General features: G+C 46.5%; 1 pseudogene; it reads left to right on the forward strand.

Moving 5' to 3' along the window:
- The first annotated feature begins 2,345 nt into the window (after nt 1–2,345).
- Nucleotides 2,346–3,360, forward strand: LOC116905804 (annotated as a pseudogene).
- Nucleotides 3,361–19,833: the final 16,473 nt, after the last annotated feature.

Consider the following 19,833-nt stretch of genomic DNA (forward strand, 5'->3'; position numbering starts at 1 on the left):
CTTGGCCGATTTACCCAGCCAATTTCCTGGTTATCAAGCCAGGCCCATTCTTTGTGGTCACCCAACCCCTCCCCACATTTTGCTTCTACCAGTTTATCTTCAGCCTGAGAAAAATTAAAAATTGTCAGCTTGATCAGACTTCTTGACTTGCTGTCCGTTCTTTGCGTCTCTTGTCCCCCATTCTCTCCTAGGTGGACCCCAGACCCTGGTCGACTGCCCTGCGGGTCGGGGCAACTGTAGTTCCTGGTTTGTCCTGCTCATCCTTCTTCTTCTTCGATGTCGCTTCTTCCTGAGTAGAACTCTGGCTCACTCCTCGGTCTCATGTGCCACATTTTGGTTAATAAGATGTGCCACAAATTTTGAAGCAGTCAGGCAAAGTTGCTTATAGTTCCTTCGGTATCCTTTCCGAAAATTAACTATTAGTCTCTTGAGGATCAGTTCTCCAATCTGTGGGAACTTTGAGTTGATTATCGCCACCAAAGCTGCGTAAACATGAGTGAAGATGGGAGAAGCGCTCTGTGCTTGCAGAACAGATCTGGACAGCAGTCCTCTCCCTCTGACGATGTTCTCTTGAAGGAGCTCTTGGATAATGATGCTTATATTCGAGATGTTGACCTTGTTGATGAGACCATTGATGGATTTCTTCAGAGCCTCCCAGCTCATCCTCTGGTATGCTAAGCTGTTTTTATCCGTAATCTGCTCCTGCATCATCCTGAGCTTTGCAGGAGGAATATACGCTCCCGCGGTGCGGGTGAGCAGCGGGTCCTGCTCATCCTTCTTCTTCTTCGATGTCGCTTCTTCCTGAGTAGAACTCTGGCTCACTCCTCGGTCTCATGTGCCACATTTTGGTTAATAAGATGTGCCACAAATTTTGAAGCAGTCAGGCTGTACTTCAATCCTGAAGAAACCACCAGACTGGCCACCGACCTGAGGTCAGGGCCTCACAGGTGACAAGCTGCTGCAGGACCCTCAGGAGCAGTTCTTAGGTGAGCTTCTCTCCATGGCAGCTTTATCACAAGTTGGGCTCAACAATGCTATGTAAGGCGAACCAATACATGCGGTGTTTTTACTGAAGAATGGCCAGGTGGAACAAACCAAAGCTCAGGGCTCATCACCCAGTGTCTGTGGGGATTTATACTCCTTCATCAGGAGCCCTTTCACGTGTCTGCTATATCCAAACATCCCTTCACCTGAGTCTGCTTCAGGAGAAGTCTATGACGTGCGTTTGCTATAGCAAGACATCCTTTCACCTGTGTGCCTCAAATCATTTGGCAAAATTAACTTTCCAAATACCTAGAAGTGTCCACTTCATATCCCCCTTTTTCTTTAAGAATTGTCCTTTTCCCCATCATTAGCAATCTACATGCAATGGAAATTTTGTAAGAACCATCACATTTTCGATAAATGCCACATGCATAGTATAGTCAAATAATTAACAAAAACTTACCTTACTATCAATATATAACACTTCAAAACAATTTAACATTTCTATCAAATACAATTAAAACAAAAACTTAAATGGCTATCAATATGTAATGATAAAACAAAATCTGAAAGTTCTATAAACATAATGAAACAAAAATACCTTAAATTTCTAATATACAATAACTCCAAAAATTGACTTTGTTTATCAATCTCTGATAATAACCAATAATAACCTTCCATCTTAGATAACAATTAGAACACATCAGATGACAAAACCTATCCACACAATGTTAAAGGACTAGGGCGACGATCTTCAGAAAACTGCTTCCTGCTGAATTTGGGTGAGGAATTCCTGTATGGGCCCCAAAGGAGAAAAAAATGGTTAGTTTGAGAAAAGGTAGCTGTAGCATGTGTTGCCCAATCTGTCTTTCTAGTTTCTGTGCTAGCCCTTTTGAAGTTGATTTGCATGCACAGTTAGGAGAATCAGTAACTGAGACAGTCTGTGAGTCACCTGGGCTGTTTGCTTTGTGGAGACACTGTCTCAGCTCACAAGAGGGTTCTATTAGTCAGATCTAAACTTTAAAAGGTTCTGTTGGTACCCATACTTCCTCAATTCTGTATATACAGAAGCATAAACAGATCCCCTGGATTCTATTACCGGGTTCCCTTCCCATGTCAATACATCCTTACATTGCTTGGCCTAGTTCTTCAGTTTTTTCAATAACCTCTTCCAGGTGTTGTTCCATTTTCACCAACATTCAGAATATTGAGGGACAGACCCTGCAGACATCACCAACAGCCACCCTAGCCAGAAGCTCGGCGCCACCTCGGATCAGCATCAGCAAATGGCTGGATGATCCTCAGGGTCTGGTGCAGTCCTCACCTTGGGTCTGTCCAACAGTGACCCAGTGCTGTTTTCCGCAGGCATATCAAGAACCATGAGCAGCTTTACTAAGGAAAACTTTGGTTGCCATATCCTTAAGGAAGGCTTTACTGTCAAGGACATTCTACACCAAAAGAAAAAAGAAAAAAAAAAAAAAAAAAAAAGAACTCTTCCCTGAGGATAAGGAAGCTTTCTATATCAGACCTCGAAGACATTCTAAAGCAGCATCTGAGGTGGCTAAAAGCCCTTGCCTTGTGACTCCTTTCCACAGACAAGTGGAATGACAGCAGAGCCCTAACTACAACTGGAAGAGGATTTGACTGTGCAAGCAAGAGTGGCATTCAGTTGGTGTAGAGGCTTGGGTGCCTCCAGAGAGCATTGCCTATGCAAATCCTTGTAAACAAGTGTCTCAAGTCAAGTATGCCTCCACTAATGGAGTCCACATTAGGACCTTGTCAGTGAAATTGAATTGATGGAAGTCACCAGAGCACATCCAAAGGCAAAGTTGGTTTTAAATATGGACGTTGACACTTCCAGAGCCTTTTGTCGCCTCAATGTCAAGTTTGGTGCCACACTCGAAACCAGCAGGCTTCTCATGGAACAGGCAAAAGACCATCAGCTTCCATGAGGGCAGTAGATGTACTGACCCTGAGACCTTCATGCAGGCAGCATCACACACCCGCTGTGTCTTTGACATGGAATGAGAAGTTGGTTTCAGCATGGATCTGCTTGAAATTGGTGGTGGCTCTCCTGGATCTGAAGATACAAAGCTTAAATTTGAAGGGAACACAGTGTAATCCACCCAGCTGTGGATGAGGACTTGCCATCCGACTCTGGAGTGAGAACCATAGCTGAGCCGGGCAGATACTGTGTTCTCCTCTGCTTTCACACTTGCAGTCGACATCATTGCCCAGTGAAAGTGTGGAAGGAGCAGCCTGGCTCTGATGATGAAGAGGAGTCAATGAGCAAACCTTCATGTGTTCTGTGAATGGTGGAGAGTGTATGCATCATTTAACTGCATTCCTTATGATCATGCACATAGGAAGGCCTAGGGCAGAAGATTTACTCACCCAGCATCTGGGGAAAATCATGGTCCCCACCTGGTCCCTACAGATCTGTATCCTTGGTGGTTGAATTGTTTGTTGGACTTTATAACCCAGATAACTAGTGGGTCTACCCTTTATTTTTTCTGGAGCAATCTGCAATCCCAAGTATAGTAGAATCTTTTGTTTTACTATGTTCCCTAACCCATCTTTATCAGAATCAGCCAACAGAATGTCTTCCATAAAACGGTAAATGAGAGATGGAGGGAATTGCTTACAAATAATTGTGAATGGTTGTTACACAAATATATGACAAAGTTGGACGATTTAACATTCCCTTTGGACGAACTTTGCAGTTCTCTCTTTAGGGGATGACTATTATTGGAACTAGGTAGGGAGAATGCAAAACTTCCCCTGTCTTTCTCATGCAAGGGTATTTTGAAGAACAACCTTTCAAGCCAATTGTTACCATAAGCTATGACGTGGTAACAAAGATTTAAAGAAGTCCAGGCTATAAAGAACCTGTGCTCTGTGACCTGTATCAATCCTTCCCCAGGAGTAACTCCCATGTCACCCTAATTTCCTCATTTCCTGTCCCTGGAACTGCAGGGCTATTATTTTGAGAACTCAATTGTTGTAAAACAACCCTTCCCGATATAAGTTTAAGTGTATGTCAGCCACATAATGTCTCAATTTCTATTTTTGTCCTTCTGGTCCTACACAGGCAATCCATTGGACACAATGCTATTTGAAATAACCAATTCCCATAAATTTGCATCAAAACTGAGGTGGCCAATCTGGATTCCAAGACTTTTGGGAAAGTAACATCAGCTCCTGTATGTACCAACCCTTCTATGTCCACACCCATATTTGGACAATCTGGGTCTCAGATCATCGACCTGTGTGCCACAGCACATGTTTCCCAGCGCTCTCAAAAACCCCTGTTAATTCCACAGGAGCAGCCTTGCCCCTGTTATAGGGAAATAACTGAGCAATTCTACCTCCGTCCTCTCCTTTAGCAGGTTTTATTTCTTCCTTGTGATCCACATCTACTACACCTGGATAGACCATGAGTCCCTGAGAAGTGAATCCACTTCTTCCCAAGATTAGTCCCACTGTCCCTGAAGGTAAGGAAGAACCACACCAGTGGTCCACTTATAACATTCGACTTTTGGGGATAATGTAAGAGGGATATGTGGCCAGATCAAAGCTACACTTTCTCTGCAGCCATGGATAAGATCAGAAATACCTACTTTTCTTGCCTGCTTTGTACCTCCTGCCTGACCAAAAGGAAAATGTCTCCATTGTTTGCCGAGGGGCCTCTAGCTTACAGGGCTGCCTGTAGTTTTACAATCACTACCACCTCATGCCCAGACTGCAGCCAATGCTACCAGCCCCTCCTGCCTTTCTTCTTCTTCCACCATGCTTAGCTCTGGGATTGGCCACTGCCATCCCTAACCTGGCCTCTTTCTCTCTCCACCACTGCTTTGTGGATTCTTGCCACCAGCTTGCCTCTGAGACCTTAGACACTGTGGACAAAAGACACAGGGCTGGAGAGATGGCTCAGGGGTTAAGAGCACTGACTGCTCTTCCAGGGGTCTGACTTCAATTGCCAGCAATAAAAATGTGACTCACAACCACATGAAATAGGATCTGATGTCCCTGCTGGTGTGTCTGAGAATAGGGACAGCGTACTCACATGCAGAAAATCTTTAAAAAACATTTTATAACTTGTCTACCACGCACAATTTCTAGACAAAGATAATGCAGGTCTTCCAGGAGGGATTGAACAGTTCATTATCTCTGTCTCCTCCTGCTCTAAACCTGAGGCTTGCTCTACCATCTCCTGCCATGTATCTCTGACCACCCTCCCAAGGCTGCAGAGCCTAGCTTTTCCAGAGCCCTTACATGATTACTGTTGGTATTCTCCCCAAGCTCTATAACCACAGGTACCTCAGGACAGCCAGATATTCTCTGCCCCACAGTTGCCTGGCAACAGCCAGATGTGCCTGACAGTGGCCTATGCACTCTGCTACTCTCTCATTAAGGTTCTCCACATGGAACAATGGTGGCTGGGTGTGTTCTGTCCAGGCATGGGCCAAGATTCAAAACCCTAACACTGGTTCCGAAATCCTGGATCAAACCAGGAACTTTAACATTGGTGCCTTGACTTGGATGCCCCCAGGTGAGCATTTTGATTTCTCCCTGCCCCCATTGCCTGGTTCTTCCACCATCCCTCTGCTGACCCTGAGGCACAGGATAGGCCTTTCCCAACACCTGCCTCTGCTTCCCGCTGCAACTGCCAGCTTATCCTGGCAGAACCTTGGTGGAGGTGGAGGGAACCTATGCACTCCCGCCTCGTTGCTGCATTGCCCACAGTTCACATGGGTCTGTGGGCACAGCTGCAGTCGCTCACCATTGGCTCTGCACTCTCCCTGGCTTGGCAAGGAAGAATAGAGATGCTTGCCACTTCTGTGCACATGGCTGGAGATTGCCTCCATGCATCCTGCTGTTGGGCCCTGCCTTTACATCTGCTGCCACGTCTGTGAGCATCACAGGGATTTGATCGCAGCTGCTGCCACACCATCGACGCCATCAAACCACCAATGCATGCTGGCTGCGGGGGATCTCAGGACTTACACCACTCCCGCAGGCCTCCAGGATGCCCTGCTTATAGCTGCCCACCCAGGAGAGCGCCCTCTTCAAGCTCATGCAGGTGAGCAGTACTTACTCCACCTCTGGGTGCTTTACCTCAAAGATGGCTTTCCATGGGGTACACAGGGTTTCAGGGGAGCATTCTTGAGCTTGGAGCTACTGGTGCTACCTCTGGGGATAGATCCTTTCACAGAGCCTCCTTCTAGGAACTTTTGCCTTGGGTGAGACTTTCTCTTTTTGAGACGGTTTAATGCCAGTCTAGGCCTGGATAGACTGCTCTCTGGCCCAGGAGCACTGGCTCTAAATCTAGCCCGAGCGCAAGTTGGGGCAATTAATCCCTATTCTCACCATGGGTCTATAGGTCTATGGGGGGAAAGTAAACTAACATCAGCTCCTGGATCAACCAGCCATTCTATGTCCACACCTGTATTTGGACAATCTGGGGTCTCTGATCAGAGACCTTTGTTTGCCAGAGCACACGTTTCCCAGTGCTCCCAACAGCCCCTGTTCATTCCACAGGAGCAGCCTTGCTCCTGATGTAGGGAAATAACTCAGCCATTCGATCTCCTTTCTCACCTTTAGCAGGTTTCTTTCTTGCCATCCCCATCTACTAAACCTGGGTAGACCATAAATCATTGAGAAGTGAATCCACTTCTTCCCAAGATTATTCCCACTGTCCCTGAAGGTAAGGGACCATACATACCAGTGGTTAACTTACAATCTTCCTCTTTGGGGATAATGAAAGAGGGATCTTAGGCCAGATCCAAAGCTAACCTTTCTTCTGTAGCCATGTAAAAGATCAGAAACACCTTATGCTTCATATGTCCAGACTGACCACAAGGAAAACTTCAATTGTTTGTTCTGGGACTCCGGCTGGCAGGCCCTCAGTGTTCCCTATAGTTTTAAAATCACTACCACCTTAGCAGCCCAGGCCTAAGGTCAATGCTACCAGCCCCTCCTGCCTTTCCTTCTCTTCCACTAAGCTTAGTTATGGGATTGTCCTCTGCCAACCCTAACCTGGCCTCTTTCTCTACACATCACTGCTCTGGGGTTCCTGCCACCAGCTTGCCTCTGAGCCCTTTGAATCTGGGGACAAAAGACACAGGGCTGGAGATATTACACAGAGGTTAAGAGCACTGACTGCTCACCAAGGTTTGACTTTAATTCCCAGAAAACACATGGTGGCTCACAACCAGTTGGGTCAGTTAATCCCTATTCTCACCCATGGGTCTATAGGTCTTCAACGCATGTCCCCATTTCCTGGGATGTTTTGGTCTAATTTACACTAACCAGAAACCATTCTCTCTGTCTGGCCCCATTCCCAGGCCTCCCTCTTCTCCCATGCTTGTTGCTGTAGCTCCTGGTTCCTGCCCTGTGAAAAGCAGGTCTGACCCCGTTTAGGAGGAACCCTGTCTATCAGGCCCATTTTCCACATCTCTGGGACCCTAAGACCCTTGTATAAGCCAGCTCTCTTTCTGTCCGGGACTTTGCTCCAGTGAGCTCACAACACCGCCTGCACTCACTGTCTCAGTTGTGTACACCACTGTCCCAACTGCATGTACTTGAGAGCTCCCGCTTATACCTTGCTCTGCCGATCTTGAAGAATGGACACCGATGAGCTACAGGAATCCCACTCAAACCTATTTTTATGGACCATATAGACTCCACTCAGATAAGTTCATCTGCCTAAAGATCCCTCTTACTACCTATTCCAAAGGGTAGGAGTCCTCTGGTTTTTAAATGTACATCTAAAGTTTACTTATCTCCTGCAACATGCTTAATTTTATTCTCTGCCTATAATAAGTATGCATGTTCCAGCACCTCATCAAGTCCAGGTGCTAATTAGACCCAGGACAGCCCCAGTGAAGAGACCTCCAGATGTTCCAATCTCCTCTCACAGACACAGATGCTATTATTGGACCTGTTCCTTCTGACCTATCCTCAGACAGTTCCACAGACCCTGGACAACAGGGAGGCAGCCAACTCTAGGACTGTACAAACTTCCCCATACCATTTTTCTAGGTTCCCTAGAGACAAGTCACCACAGAGCAAGCAAGAAGTAGTAGTCAGATCACCTCAACCCAATTCCTGCTTCACCCTTGCTGCTGATTTTTTTTAATTAAAGCAAAACAGGGGAATGTTGGTATTCTGTCTAAGCTCCAAGAGCACAGCTACATGGGAACAGCCAGGTACGCTCCACCCAACAAATGCCTGGCAACAGCCACCTGTGCCTGACACTCTCAAAGGGGCTGCTTGCCCTCTTACCCTCTTATTTCTCTCTTACTCTTTCTTTACTGCTCCTGCCCGTTTCCCAATCCCCCACTTCATGTTCCCATGGCCGGCCAATATTTTGGCTCTACTACTCTAAACATTAAAGTTCTCCACGTGGAAACATGGTGGCTTGGCGTGTTCTGTCCAGGCACGGGCCAAGATTCAAAACCCTAACAATTATTATGTCCATCTTCCTCCAAAGAGAGAAGGACAGAGAAGAGAGGGACAGAAAAGATGGAGATGAAGCAGATCCCTGTGGCTCTCAGACTGCCAATCCTTTGACCAATGTCTGCCTTTTGCACAGAGGCTGCAGTAGCCTGGAAGCCTCTGTAGCTCACAATAACCAGAACCTGCCTGTTCTTAGCTAGGATTACCATATTCCCTTCAATCATTGCACTTGTTATTTTGAAGTCTGGATACTTTGGCCTTACAATGTCTTTGTAAATGACCCAATGGGCCTCAATTAAAACATCAGGCATTTTGATTGCTGATAAATCTAGCCACCATTTGCCATATGATATTGGCATTATACCCCTGACAAGCAATACCAGTGGTTTCCCTTATCCATTCCTCTATAGGGGCTCTACATGGCTTTCAATGGTCTAACTGCTCTCTCACATTTGGTGTTTGCATTCTCAAAAACATATTTCTATCAATGACTTTCTGTTTTTAAAGTCTGATATGGTTATATTCACAGTTGAACTCAACCTCTGTAAGAATTCTCTAAAGGATTCTTCAGAATCCTATTTTAGTAAAAGAAAATTTCCCCCAGATCCTGCAACCAAATCCCAAGCTCCTAAAGTTGCAAGCACCATTGTTCAATCACCCCATCAGATCTGATTTATTCCCCTAAGACAGCATGATGCCCATCACCAAGCAGCTCGTCTTCAGTAACAGTTATTCCACTTGTTAATTACAGGGCTGGTTCTGTATCTTCATGCCTCCACCATGAAAACCATTGTCATTGTTGACCAGCTGACATCAACCCCTTCCATCTAATCTCGTGGGATCACCTCATTCTGTGGCCTAGTTATTTAGTGTTTCATTAATATAGGAAGAGTGTAAATGATACAAAGCAACAGATTCTTCAAAATGCTTTAAATCTAGCATTTCTATCAGTTGAAGGGTCAGCTCAGTGGCAGGAATAGCATCAGTAGCAGGCACATGCTGCAGAGACACTGGGAAGGATGCAGGTGCCTCTGGAGGCCCAAGCGAAAGTTGTGGTAATGCACTCACTTATACATTACCAGTTTGTACCTGTGCTGCCTCCTGGTCTTCCCAGCCCCTTGTCTCCCTGAGGCATTTGGGCACCTGGTAGTGAAAGCACGGGGAGCAGGGCAGGGTGGCTCCTTCCCTTCCAGTCTATTTCTTTCCCTTTCCTTCATGGGGTACATTCCCAGTCTCATTCACCAAGCCTTGTTCTCCCCCTGGCTCTTTTTCCTTTCCAAGCATTTCCACTTCTAGTCACAAACTCTATGTCCATGGCCGAGTCTGCAATCTTTTCTAGCAGAAGATAATTGAGTGAACTTTAAAGTTTTTGGGCTTTATTACAAATTTTCAAAATAGGAGGTAAAGACTATATGGAAATACAAAACACCCTCTCCAGGACACTATCAGAGGACACCAGCAACTGTAGCTGCCATTTTACCTATTTCCTTGAGGAACATTGCTCACCCTTCAGAATCTACGGTTTCCTCTACCACATTAGGAGCAGAGTTACTCGTTATGCCTCAGGCACTTTGGGTACCACCTGTAGGCATAAAGGGTTTGAAACCTAATCTTAAGTTCTTCTCTAGCCCACAGTAGAGAAGGGTAGTGGAAGACAAATGTTCCTAGGGTGTGGGGAAATGGACCTGTCCAGTAGTTTTTTAGGATTGAGCTCCATCTCCTTGGGCAGCTGTTCACTCCCAGAGCAACCACCAAACAGGACTCAGCAACTGCAGACCAGTCCTGTAGGTAAACTGACAACAGGCAGGAACCAGCAGCTACAATTCAGTTCCTTAGCAAGCAGACACCAGGAGGCTGCAGTTTGATACCAAGAAACTGCTAGGCTCCCCAAAACAGAGGTTAAGAGAACTGACTGCTCCCCAGAGTTTGACTTTAACTCCCAGAAAACACATGGTTGCTCAAAACCAGTTGTAATGGGATCTGAGGCCCTCTTCTGGTGTTCTCTAGAGACAGGGACAGTATATTCACATGAAAAAAAAGACTTCATAATTTGCCAACTAAGCACAGTTGCTATGCAAAGATAAGGCAGGCCTTCCAGGTGGGAGTTACCAGTTCATTACCTCTGTGTCTCCTCCTGCTCTAAACTTGAGGCTTGTTCCACCATCTCCTGCCAAATATCTTTGACGACCCGCCCAAGGCTGCAGACCCTAGCTTTCCCAGAGCCCTTCCATGATTATTGTTGGTTTTCTGTCTAAGCTAAACCCACACAGCTACCTGGGAACAGCCAGGTAAGCTCTGCCCTACAGTTCCCTGCAACAGCCAGCTGTGCCTGACAGTATAACCAGGGCTGCTTGCCCTCTCTTACCCTCTTACTTCTCCTACTCTGTTCTTCACTGCTCTTGCTCCCTTCACCATCCCTCCATTGAAGTGCCCATGGCCGGCTGCCTGTCTGCTCCTCTACTCTCATTTCATTAAAGTTCCCCACGTGGAACCATGGTGGCTGGGTGTGTTCTGTCTGGGCACGGTCTGAGATTCGAAACCCTGACATTGTTGCCTAAGCCTGGGATTGAAGCAGGAACCCTAACATTGGTGCTGTTCACTCGGATGTCCTGAGTGAGGATTTTGATTTTCCCTTGCTCAGATGTCCTGATGCTCCCACCACCCTGCCACCGACTGAGGGGTAGAGGACAGGCCTTTCCCACTGCATGCCTCTGCTGCCCAAGGCAGCCCACAGCCTGCCCTGGGCTGCCTAAGGCCAGGAACTGGGAGCATCAGTCGAGATGGATGGAACCATGCACTCCTGCCACATCGCCCCACTGCCCGCAGTCCACTCTGGGCCCAGGGCCCAGTCACACTTGCTTGCCATGGACTACTCACTCACACTGGGTGTGGCAAGGAAAAATGGAGGTGTATGCTATTTCTGTGCACATAACCGGAGATTATCAACGAGCATCCTGCTGATGGACACTGTCATTAAAACTTCTGTGGCTTCTGCAAGTATCAGAGGGATTCGATCAGAGCTGCTGCCTCACCATCTACATCAGACCACCACCTGCTGGCTGCTGGGGGCCTTCAGGACTTACACCACTCCTCAGGCTTCCCCATCGCCATGATGCCCTGTTCTTAGCTGTCCACCCACGAGAGTGCCCTCTTCAGCATGTGCTGGTGAGCGGTACTTACTCAACCTCTGTGCACTTTCTTTACCTCAGGGCTTCACTTTCCCTGTGAACACATGGTTTCAGGAGAGCATTCTTGAGCTTGGAGAGCTAGCTGTGCTGCTTCTGGGGATAGATCCTTTCATGGAGCCTCCCCTTCTAGGACCTTTTCCCTTGGGTGAGACCTTCTTTCTCCTTTTGAGACAGTTTAATGCCAGGCCTAGGCCTGGATAGGCTGCTCTCTGGCTCAGGAGCACTGGCTCTAACTTTAGACCCGGCACAAGTCAGGGCAATTAATCCCTATTCTCACCCATGGGTCTCTAGTTCTTCACTGCCTGTCCCCATGTCCTGGGATGTAATTTACACTAAACAGAAAACAATGTCTCTGTCTGGCCCATACCCAGGCCTCCCTCTTCTCCCTTCTTTGTTGCTGTAGATCCTGGTTTGTGCCTGTGAAAATCCGGTCTGACCCCTTTCTGCAGGAACCCTGTGTGAGGCCTGTGTTCCCACAGGTGTCTGACCACTAAGACCCTTGTACAAGTAAGGTCTCTCTTGTGTCTGGGACTTTGCTACTTCGTGCTCACTCTGCCACCAAAGCACAGTGCCTCATCTGAGCACATCAGTGTCCCAGCTGTGTGTGCTTGCACACTCTTGCTTCTCCTTTGCTCTGCAGATCTCAAAGAAGGTAAACATAATCTACAGGAAACACTCAGACCTACCTCTTATGGACCAAATAGACTCCACTCGGATAAGTACGTCTCCCTGAAGATCCCACTTACTGCCTATTCCAAAGGGTGGAAGTCCTCTGGGTTTCAAATGTACATCTAAGAAAAAGTTTTCTCCCAAACGCGCTTAATCTTATTCTCTGCCTATAATAAATGTGTGTTTCAGCATCTTGCCAAGTCCAGGCAATTACTACACCCAGGACAGCTCCACAGAAGCGACCTCCAGTATGTTCCAATGTCCTCTCACAGACACAGATGCTTCTATTGGATCTGTTCCTTCTGACCTATACTTGGATGGTTCCACAGACCATGGACAACATGGAGACAGAAAACTAGACTGAACAAATAACCCCATCCCCATCTTTTTAGGTTTAAGAGACACATCAGTGCAAAGCAAGCAGGAAGTAAGTCAGAGATCACAACCCAATTCCTGCTACACCATCGAGTCTACTCTTTTTTAATTAAACCAAAATGGGAGAATGTTGGTGTTCTGTCTAAGCTCAAAGAGCACAGCTGCATGGGAACAGCCAGGTATGCACTACCCACAGTTGCCTGGCAATAGCCAGCTATGCCTGACACTAGAAAAGGGGCTGCTTGCCCTGTCTTACCCTCTCTTACTTCTCTTGCTCTTTGTTCTTTGCTGCTCTTGCCCCCTTCCCCATCCCTCCCCCCATATGTCCATGGCCAGCCGCCTTTCTGCTCTTCTACTCTTCTCTCATTTAACCTCTTCACCTGGAACCATGGTGGCTTGGCTTGTTCTGTCAGGGCACAGGCCAAAATTCGAAACCCTAACAATTATGTCCTCCTTTGTCCGAAGAGACAGACAGGAAGAAGACACAGAGAAGATGAAGATGACTCAGATCCATGTGCATCCGGTTCACCTTCCTCCATCTCCTATCTCTTCCTGGTCATCTTTCTGTCCCCTCTCTCTAAAACTTTCAGCCCTGCCTTCTTTTCCCACTGCCCAATCACAGGCTCATGTAACTAATTAAGATTTGTACCTGGCCTCACCTGCATACAGACAGCAATCCACAGGTCAGTTTGGTTCCCAATGGCAAGAGGTTTCCTTGTTCAGACTCAGACTGGCAAATCCTTTGACCAATGTCAAAGGCTGCAGTAGCCTAGAAGCCTCTGTAGCTCACAGTAACCAGAACCTGCTTGGTCTTAGCTACGATTACCGTATTCTCTAGAATCAATGCACCTGTCATTTGAACTCTGGACCCTTTGGCCTTACAATTTCTTGGGAAGTGACCAAGTTGTGTACAGTTAAAACATCAAGCATTTTGATTGCTGATATCTCTAGCCACCATTTGCCCTATGATATTTCCATTATACTCCTGAGAAACTATACCAGTGGTCTCCCATATGCATTCATCTACATGGGCTCTACATGCTTTCAATGGTCTAACTGCTCTCTTACATTCTGTGTTTGCATCCCCAAAAGACAATATTTCTATCAATGACTGTCTACTTTCTGAGTCTGATAGGGTTCTATAAACAGCTGAACTTAACCTCTGTTAAGAATTCTCTAAAGGAATTCTCCAGAATCCTATTTTAGTAAAGAGGTAGATTTTTTTCCCTCAGGTTCTGCAACCAGACCCCAAGCTCTTAAAGTTGCAACTCACCATTGTTCATTTACACCTTCAGATCTGCTTTGCTCCTGTAAGTCAGCATAACGCCCATCACCAAGCAGCTGGTCTTTAGTAACAGTTATTCCACTTGTTAATCACAAGGGCTGGTTCTGTAGTTTCATGCCTCCACCTGGACATCCACAGTAATTGTTGACCACCTGACACAACCCCTTCCCATCTTGTGGGATCACCTCATGCTCTGGCCTAGTTCTTTAGCCTTTCATTAACATAGGAAGAGTATAAATGATACAAAAAAACAGACTGTTCAAAATGCTTTAAATCTAGCATTTCTATCAGTCACCAGGTCAACTCAGTGGCAGCAATAGCATCAGTACCAGGCACATGCTGCAGAGACACTGGGAAGGATGCAGGTGCCTCAAGAGGCCCAAGCAAAACCTGTGGTAATGCACTCACTCACACACTAACCCTTTGTACCTGTGCTACCTCCTGCTCTTCCCAGCCCCTTGTCTCCCTGAGGCATTTGGGCACCTGGTAGTGAAAGCTGGGGAGCAGGGCAGGGCTGCACTTTCCCTTCCACTCTCTTTCTTTCCCCTTTTCATCATGGGGTGCATTACCAGTCTCATTCACCAAGCCTGAACCTTGTTCTCCCCTTGGCCTGTTTTTCTTTCCAATCATTTCAACTTCTAGTTCCAAACTCTCAGTGCATAGCCAAGTCTGTAATCTTTTTTAGCAAAAGAGAATTGAGTGAACCTTTTCGGCCTTCCCTCCAAACTTTCAGTTGGTATGTGAACACTACAGAGCAAAACCACACACCCTCTCCAGGAACACTGTAGCAGACCACTCAGCCAATGTAGCTGCCATTTTACCTACTTCCTTCAGGAACATTGCTCACCCCTCAGAATCTAGTTTCCTCTACCACATTAGGAGCAGAGTTTCCCATTATGCCTAAGGCACTTTGGGTGCCACCTGTAGGCATAAATGTTATGAAACCTCCTCTTAAGCTCTCCTCTAGCCCACCACAGAGCAGAGGTAGTGGAAGAGAAAAGTTATTAGGATGTGGGGAAGTGGACCTGCTCAGCAGTAGTTCTCTGGATTAAGCTCCCTCTCCTTGGACAGTTGTTCAGTCCCAGAGCAAACACCAAACAGGACTCAGCAGCTGCAGACCAGTCCTCTAGGCAGGCAGAAAAGAGGCAGAAGCCAGCAGCCACAGTCCAGTCCTGTCAGCAAGCAGACACCAGGCAGCTGTAGTTCAATCCTAAAACATCACGAGGCTGGCCACCCACCTGAGGTCAGGCCACAGAGGTGACAAGCTGCTGCAGGACCCTCACAAGCAGTTCTTGGGCGAGCTTCTCTCCATGGCAGCTTTATCACAGGTTGAGCTCAACCACGCTATGTAAGGGGAACCAATACATGCAGTGTCCTTACTGAAGAATGGCGAGGTGGAGCAAACCAAAGCTCAGTGCTCATCTCCCACTGTCTGTGGGGTCAGATTTATACTCCTTCATCAGGAGCCCTTTCACGTGTCTGCTATATCCAAACATCCTTTCACCTGTGTCTGCTTCAGGAAAAGTCTATGACGTGTTTGCTTTACTAAGACATCCTTTCATCTCTGTGCCTGAGCAAATCATTTGGCAAAATTAACTTTTTAAAGACCTAGGAGTTTCCTCTTCATATACCCATTTTTCTTTAAGAATTGTCCTTTTCCCTATCATGAGCAATCTACACACAACGGAATTATTGTAAAACCATCACATTTTCAATAAATGCCACATGCATAGTATAGTCAAGTACTTAACAAAACCTTACCTTTCTATCAATATACAATACTTTAAAAAAAAAAAACACCTCAGGTTTCTATCAATATATGGTGCTTCAGAACAATTTAAATTTCCATCAAAATACAATGCAAACAAAAACTTCAATTGCTTTCCAAATGTAATGGTAAAACAAAAATCTGAAAATTCTAAAAACTTAATGAAAAAAACCTTCAAATTCTAATGTAACGTAATTCCAACAAAATGACTTTAAATGTCTATCAATCTCTGATCATAACTCATAATAACCTTCCATCTAGATAACAATTGTATCACATCAAATGACCAAACTTATCCACCCCACCTTAAGGGACTAGGGCGACGATCTTCAGAAAACTGCTTCCTGCTGAATTGGGGTGAAGAATTCCTGTATGGGCCCCAAAGAGAAAAAGATGGTTAGTTTGAGGAAAGGTAGCTGTAGCCTTTGTTGCCCAATGTGTCTCTCTAGTTTCTGTGCTAGCCCTTTTGAAGTTGATTTGCATGCGATTTGTAGCCATTTATTCCCTCTGTAGAAGCATAAATTTCCCCTTCATACTGTTAACCAGGTCATCCCCCACTCTGGATGAGCACCTCCCATCAGACTCTGGTTGAACCATTCCGAGCCGGGCAGATTTCAATAACCTCTACTTTCACACTTGCAGTTCCATTTTCCCAATGAAGAACATTGAGGGTCAGTGCCTGATGAGACATCAATGACAAACCACCCTGTTCTGTGAATGGTGGAGAGTGTATGCCCTTTTAACTGCATTCCTTATGATCATGCACATAGGAAGATCCTCAGAAGTTTGGTCATCCAGCATCTGGGGAAAATCATGGGTCTGGTCCCTAGCAGATCTGTATCTTTGGGCTATTTTCGTTGGCATTCCCAGAAAACTAGTGAATCCCCTTAATTTTTTCTGGAGCAACTGTAATCCCCTGGAGAATTTTTAATGTTACAATATTCTCTTAACCCATCTTTATCAGAATCAGCCAACAGAATGTCATCCATATAATGGTAACTGAGAGATCGAGGGAATAGCTTACGAATAATTGCAAATGGTTGTTACACAAAAATATGACAAAGGTGAACGATTTAGCACTCCCTTTGGAGGTCCTTTGCAGTTCTACCTCTTTAGTGGATGATTTATTCAAAGCAGCATCTGAGGTGGCAAATCGTTCCTTGTCTTTCTTCACAGACAAGTATTGAGAAAAAGCAATCCTTCAAGTCAATTATTAACTGGCCATGATAGGTAACAAAGATGAAAGATGTCCAAGCAAGACACCTGACATTAACTATCTTAAGGCTTGAACTGCCTCTGAGAGATCCTCCATTTACCTGATTCCTTTACAAACCAGTGTCCCAAATCAAGTCATAGACTCAGTAATGTTCAGTCTCCAGCCATTCACGATGCAATTTGTCTTTTTTCTGGGCCCTGCTCTTGAAAAGGTGGGTTTGATAACCGTTTTAGGAGCAAGGCTGCTGGTTTTTGATCTTGTGCTCTGTCACATGTATCAATCCTTTGCCACGAGCAACTATCGTATCACCCTAATTCCATCATTTGCTGTCCCTGCATTTGCAGGGATATTATTTTGATACCAATTGTTGTAAAACTTCCCTTCCCCATAAGTTTATGGGTATGTCACCCGTATAAGGTCTCAATTTCTCTTTTTGGCCTTCTGGTCCCATACAGGCAATCGATTGGACACCATCCTATTCATGTTATCTTACCAATTCCTAAAAATTGTATCAAAACCCGAAGTGGCCAATCTGGATTCCAAGTATGTTGGGAAAGTATAGTAACATCACCTCCTGTATGTACCAATCCTTCTATGCCCACACCGGTATTTGGACAATCTGGGTCTCTGATCATAGACCTGTGTGCCAGAGCACACCTTCCCCAGTGCTTCCAAAAGCCCCTGTTCATGCCACAGGAGCAGCCTTGCTCCAGATGTAGGGAAATAGCTGAGCAATTCTATCTCCTTCCTCCCCTTTAGCAGGTTTTATTTCTTCCTTGTGATCCCCATCTACTACACCTGGATAGACCATGAGTCCTTGAGAAGTGAATCCACTTCTTCCCAAGATTACTCCCACTGTCCATGAAGGTAAGGAACCATCCACACCAGTGATCCACTTATATCATGTGACTTTTGGGGATAATGTAAGAGGGATATGTGGCCAGATCAAAGCTACACTTTCTCTGCAGCCATGGATAAGATCAGAAACACCTACTTTTCTTGCCTGCTTGGTACCTCCTGACTGACCAAAAGGAAAATGTCTCCATTGGTTGCCAAGGGGCCTCTAGCTTACAGGGCTGCCTGTAGTTTTACAATCACTACCACCTCAGCCCAGACTGCAGCCAATGCTACCAGCCCCTCCTGCCTTTCTTCTTCTTCCACCATGCTTAGCTCTGGGATTGGCCATTGCCAACCCTAACCTGGCCTCTTTCTCTCTCCACCACTGCTTTGTGGGTTCTTGCACCAGCTTGCCTCCGAGACCTTTGAATCTGTGGACAAAAGACACAGGGCTGGAGAGATGGCTCAGGGATTAAGAGAACCGACTATTCTTCCAGGGGTCTGACTTCAATTGCCAGCAATAAAAATGTGACTCACAACATATGAAATAGGATCTGATGTCCCTGCTGGTGTGTCTGAGGACAGGGACAGCGTACTCACATGCAGAAAATCTTTAAAAAAACATTTTATAACTTGTCTACCAGACACAATTTCTAGACAAAGATAATGCAGGTCTTCCAGGAGGGAGTTACCAGTTCATTATCTCTGTGTCTCCTCCTGCTCTAAACCTGAGGCTTGTTCTACCATCTCCTGCCAGGTATCTTTGACCTCCCTCCCAAGGCTGCAGAACCTGGCTTTTCCAGAGCCCTTACATGATTATTGTTGGTATTCTCCCCAAGCTCTATAACCACAGGTACCTCAGGACAGCCAGATATTCTCTGCCCCACAGTTGCCTGGCAACAGCCAGATGTGCCTGACAGTGGTCTATCCACTCTGCTACTCCTCTCATTAAGTTTCTCCACAAGGAACAATGGTGGCTGGGTGTGTTCTGTCCAGGCATGGGCCAAGATTCAAAACCCTAACACTGGTTCCGAAATCCTGGATCAAACCAGGAACCTTAACATTGGTGCCTTGACTCGGATGCCCCCCAGGTGAGCATTTTGATTTCAGCCTGCCCACATTGCCTGGTTTTTCCACCATCCCTCTGCTGACCCCGAGACAGAGGATAGGCCTTTCCCAACACCTGCCTCTTCTGCCCGAGGCAACCGCCAGCTTACCTTGGCAGAACCTTGGTGGAGGTGGAGGGAACCTATGCACTCCAGCCTCGTTGCTGCATTGTCCACAGTTCACACGGGTCTGTGGGCACAGCTGCAGTTGCTCACCATTGGCTCTGTGCTCTCCCTGGCTTGGCAAGGAAGAACGGAGAGGAATGCCACTTCTGTGAACATGACTCGAGATTGCTACCAAGCGTCCTGCTGTTGGGCCCTGCCATTACATCTGCTGCCACTTTTGTGAGCATCACAGGGATTTGATCACAGCTGCTGCCACACCATCGACGCCATCAAACCACCAACGCCTGCTGGCTGCGGGGATCTCAGGACTTACACCACTCCAGCAGGCCTCCCGTCACCAGGATGCCCTGCTTATAGCTGCCCACCCAGGAGAGCGCCCTCTTCAAACTCATGCAGGTGAGCAGTACTTACTCGACCTCTGTGTGCTTTACCTCAAAGATGGCTTTCCATGGGGTACACAGGGTTTCAGGGGAGCGTTCTTGAGCTTGGAGCTACTGGAGCTACCTCTGGGGATAGAGCCTTTCACAGAGCCTCCTTCTAGGAACTTTTCCCTTGGGTGAGACTTTCTCTTTTTGAGACGGTTTAATGCCAGCCCAGGCCTGGATAGACTGCTCTCTGGCCCAGGAGCACCGGCTCTAAATCTAGCCCGAGCACAAGTTGGGGCAATTAATCCCTATTCTCACCCATGGGTCTATAGGTCTTCAATGCCTGTCCCCATTTCCTGGGATGTTTTGGTCTAATTTACACTAACCAGAAACCATTCTCTCTGTCTGGCCCCATCCCCAGGCCTCCCTCTTCTCCCATGCTTGTTGCTGTAG

This window comes from Rattus rattus, chromosome 7 (assembly GCF_011064425.1).
Source record: "Rattus rattus isolate New Zealand chromosome 7, Rrattus_CSIRO_v1, whole genome shotgun sequence".
NCBI classification, from domain to species: Eukaryota; Metazoa; Chordata; class Mammalia; order Rodentia; family Muridae; genus Rattus; species Rattus rattus.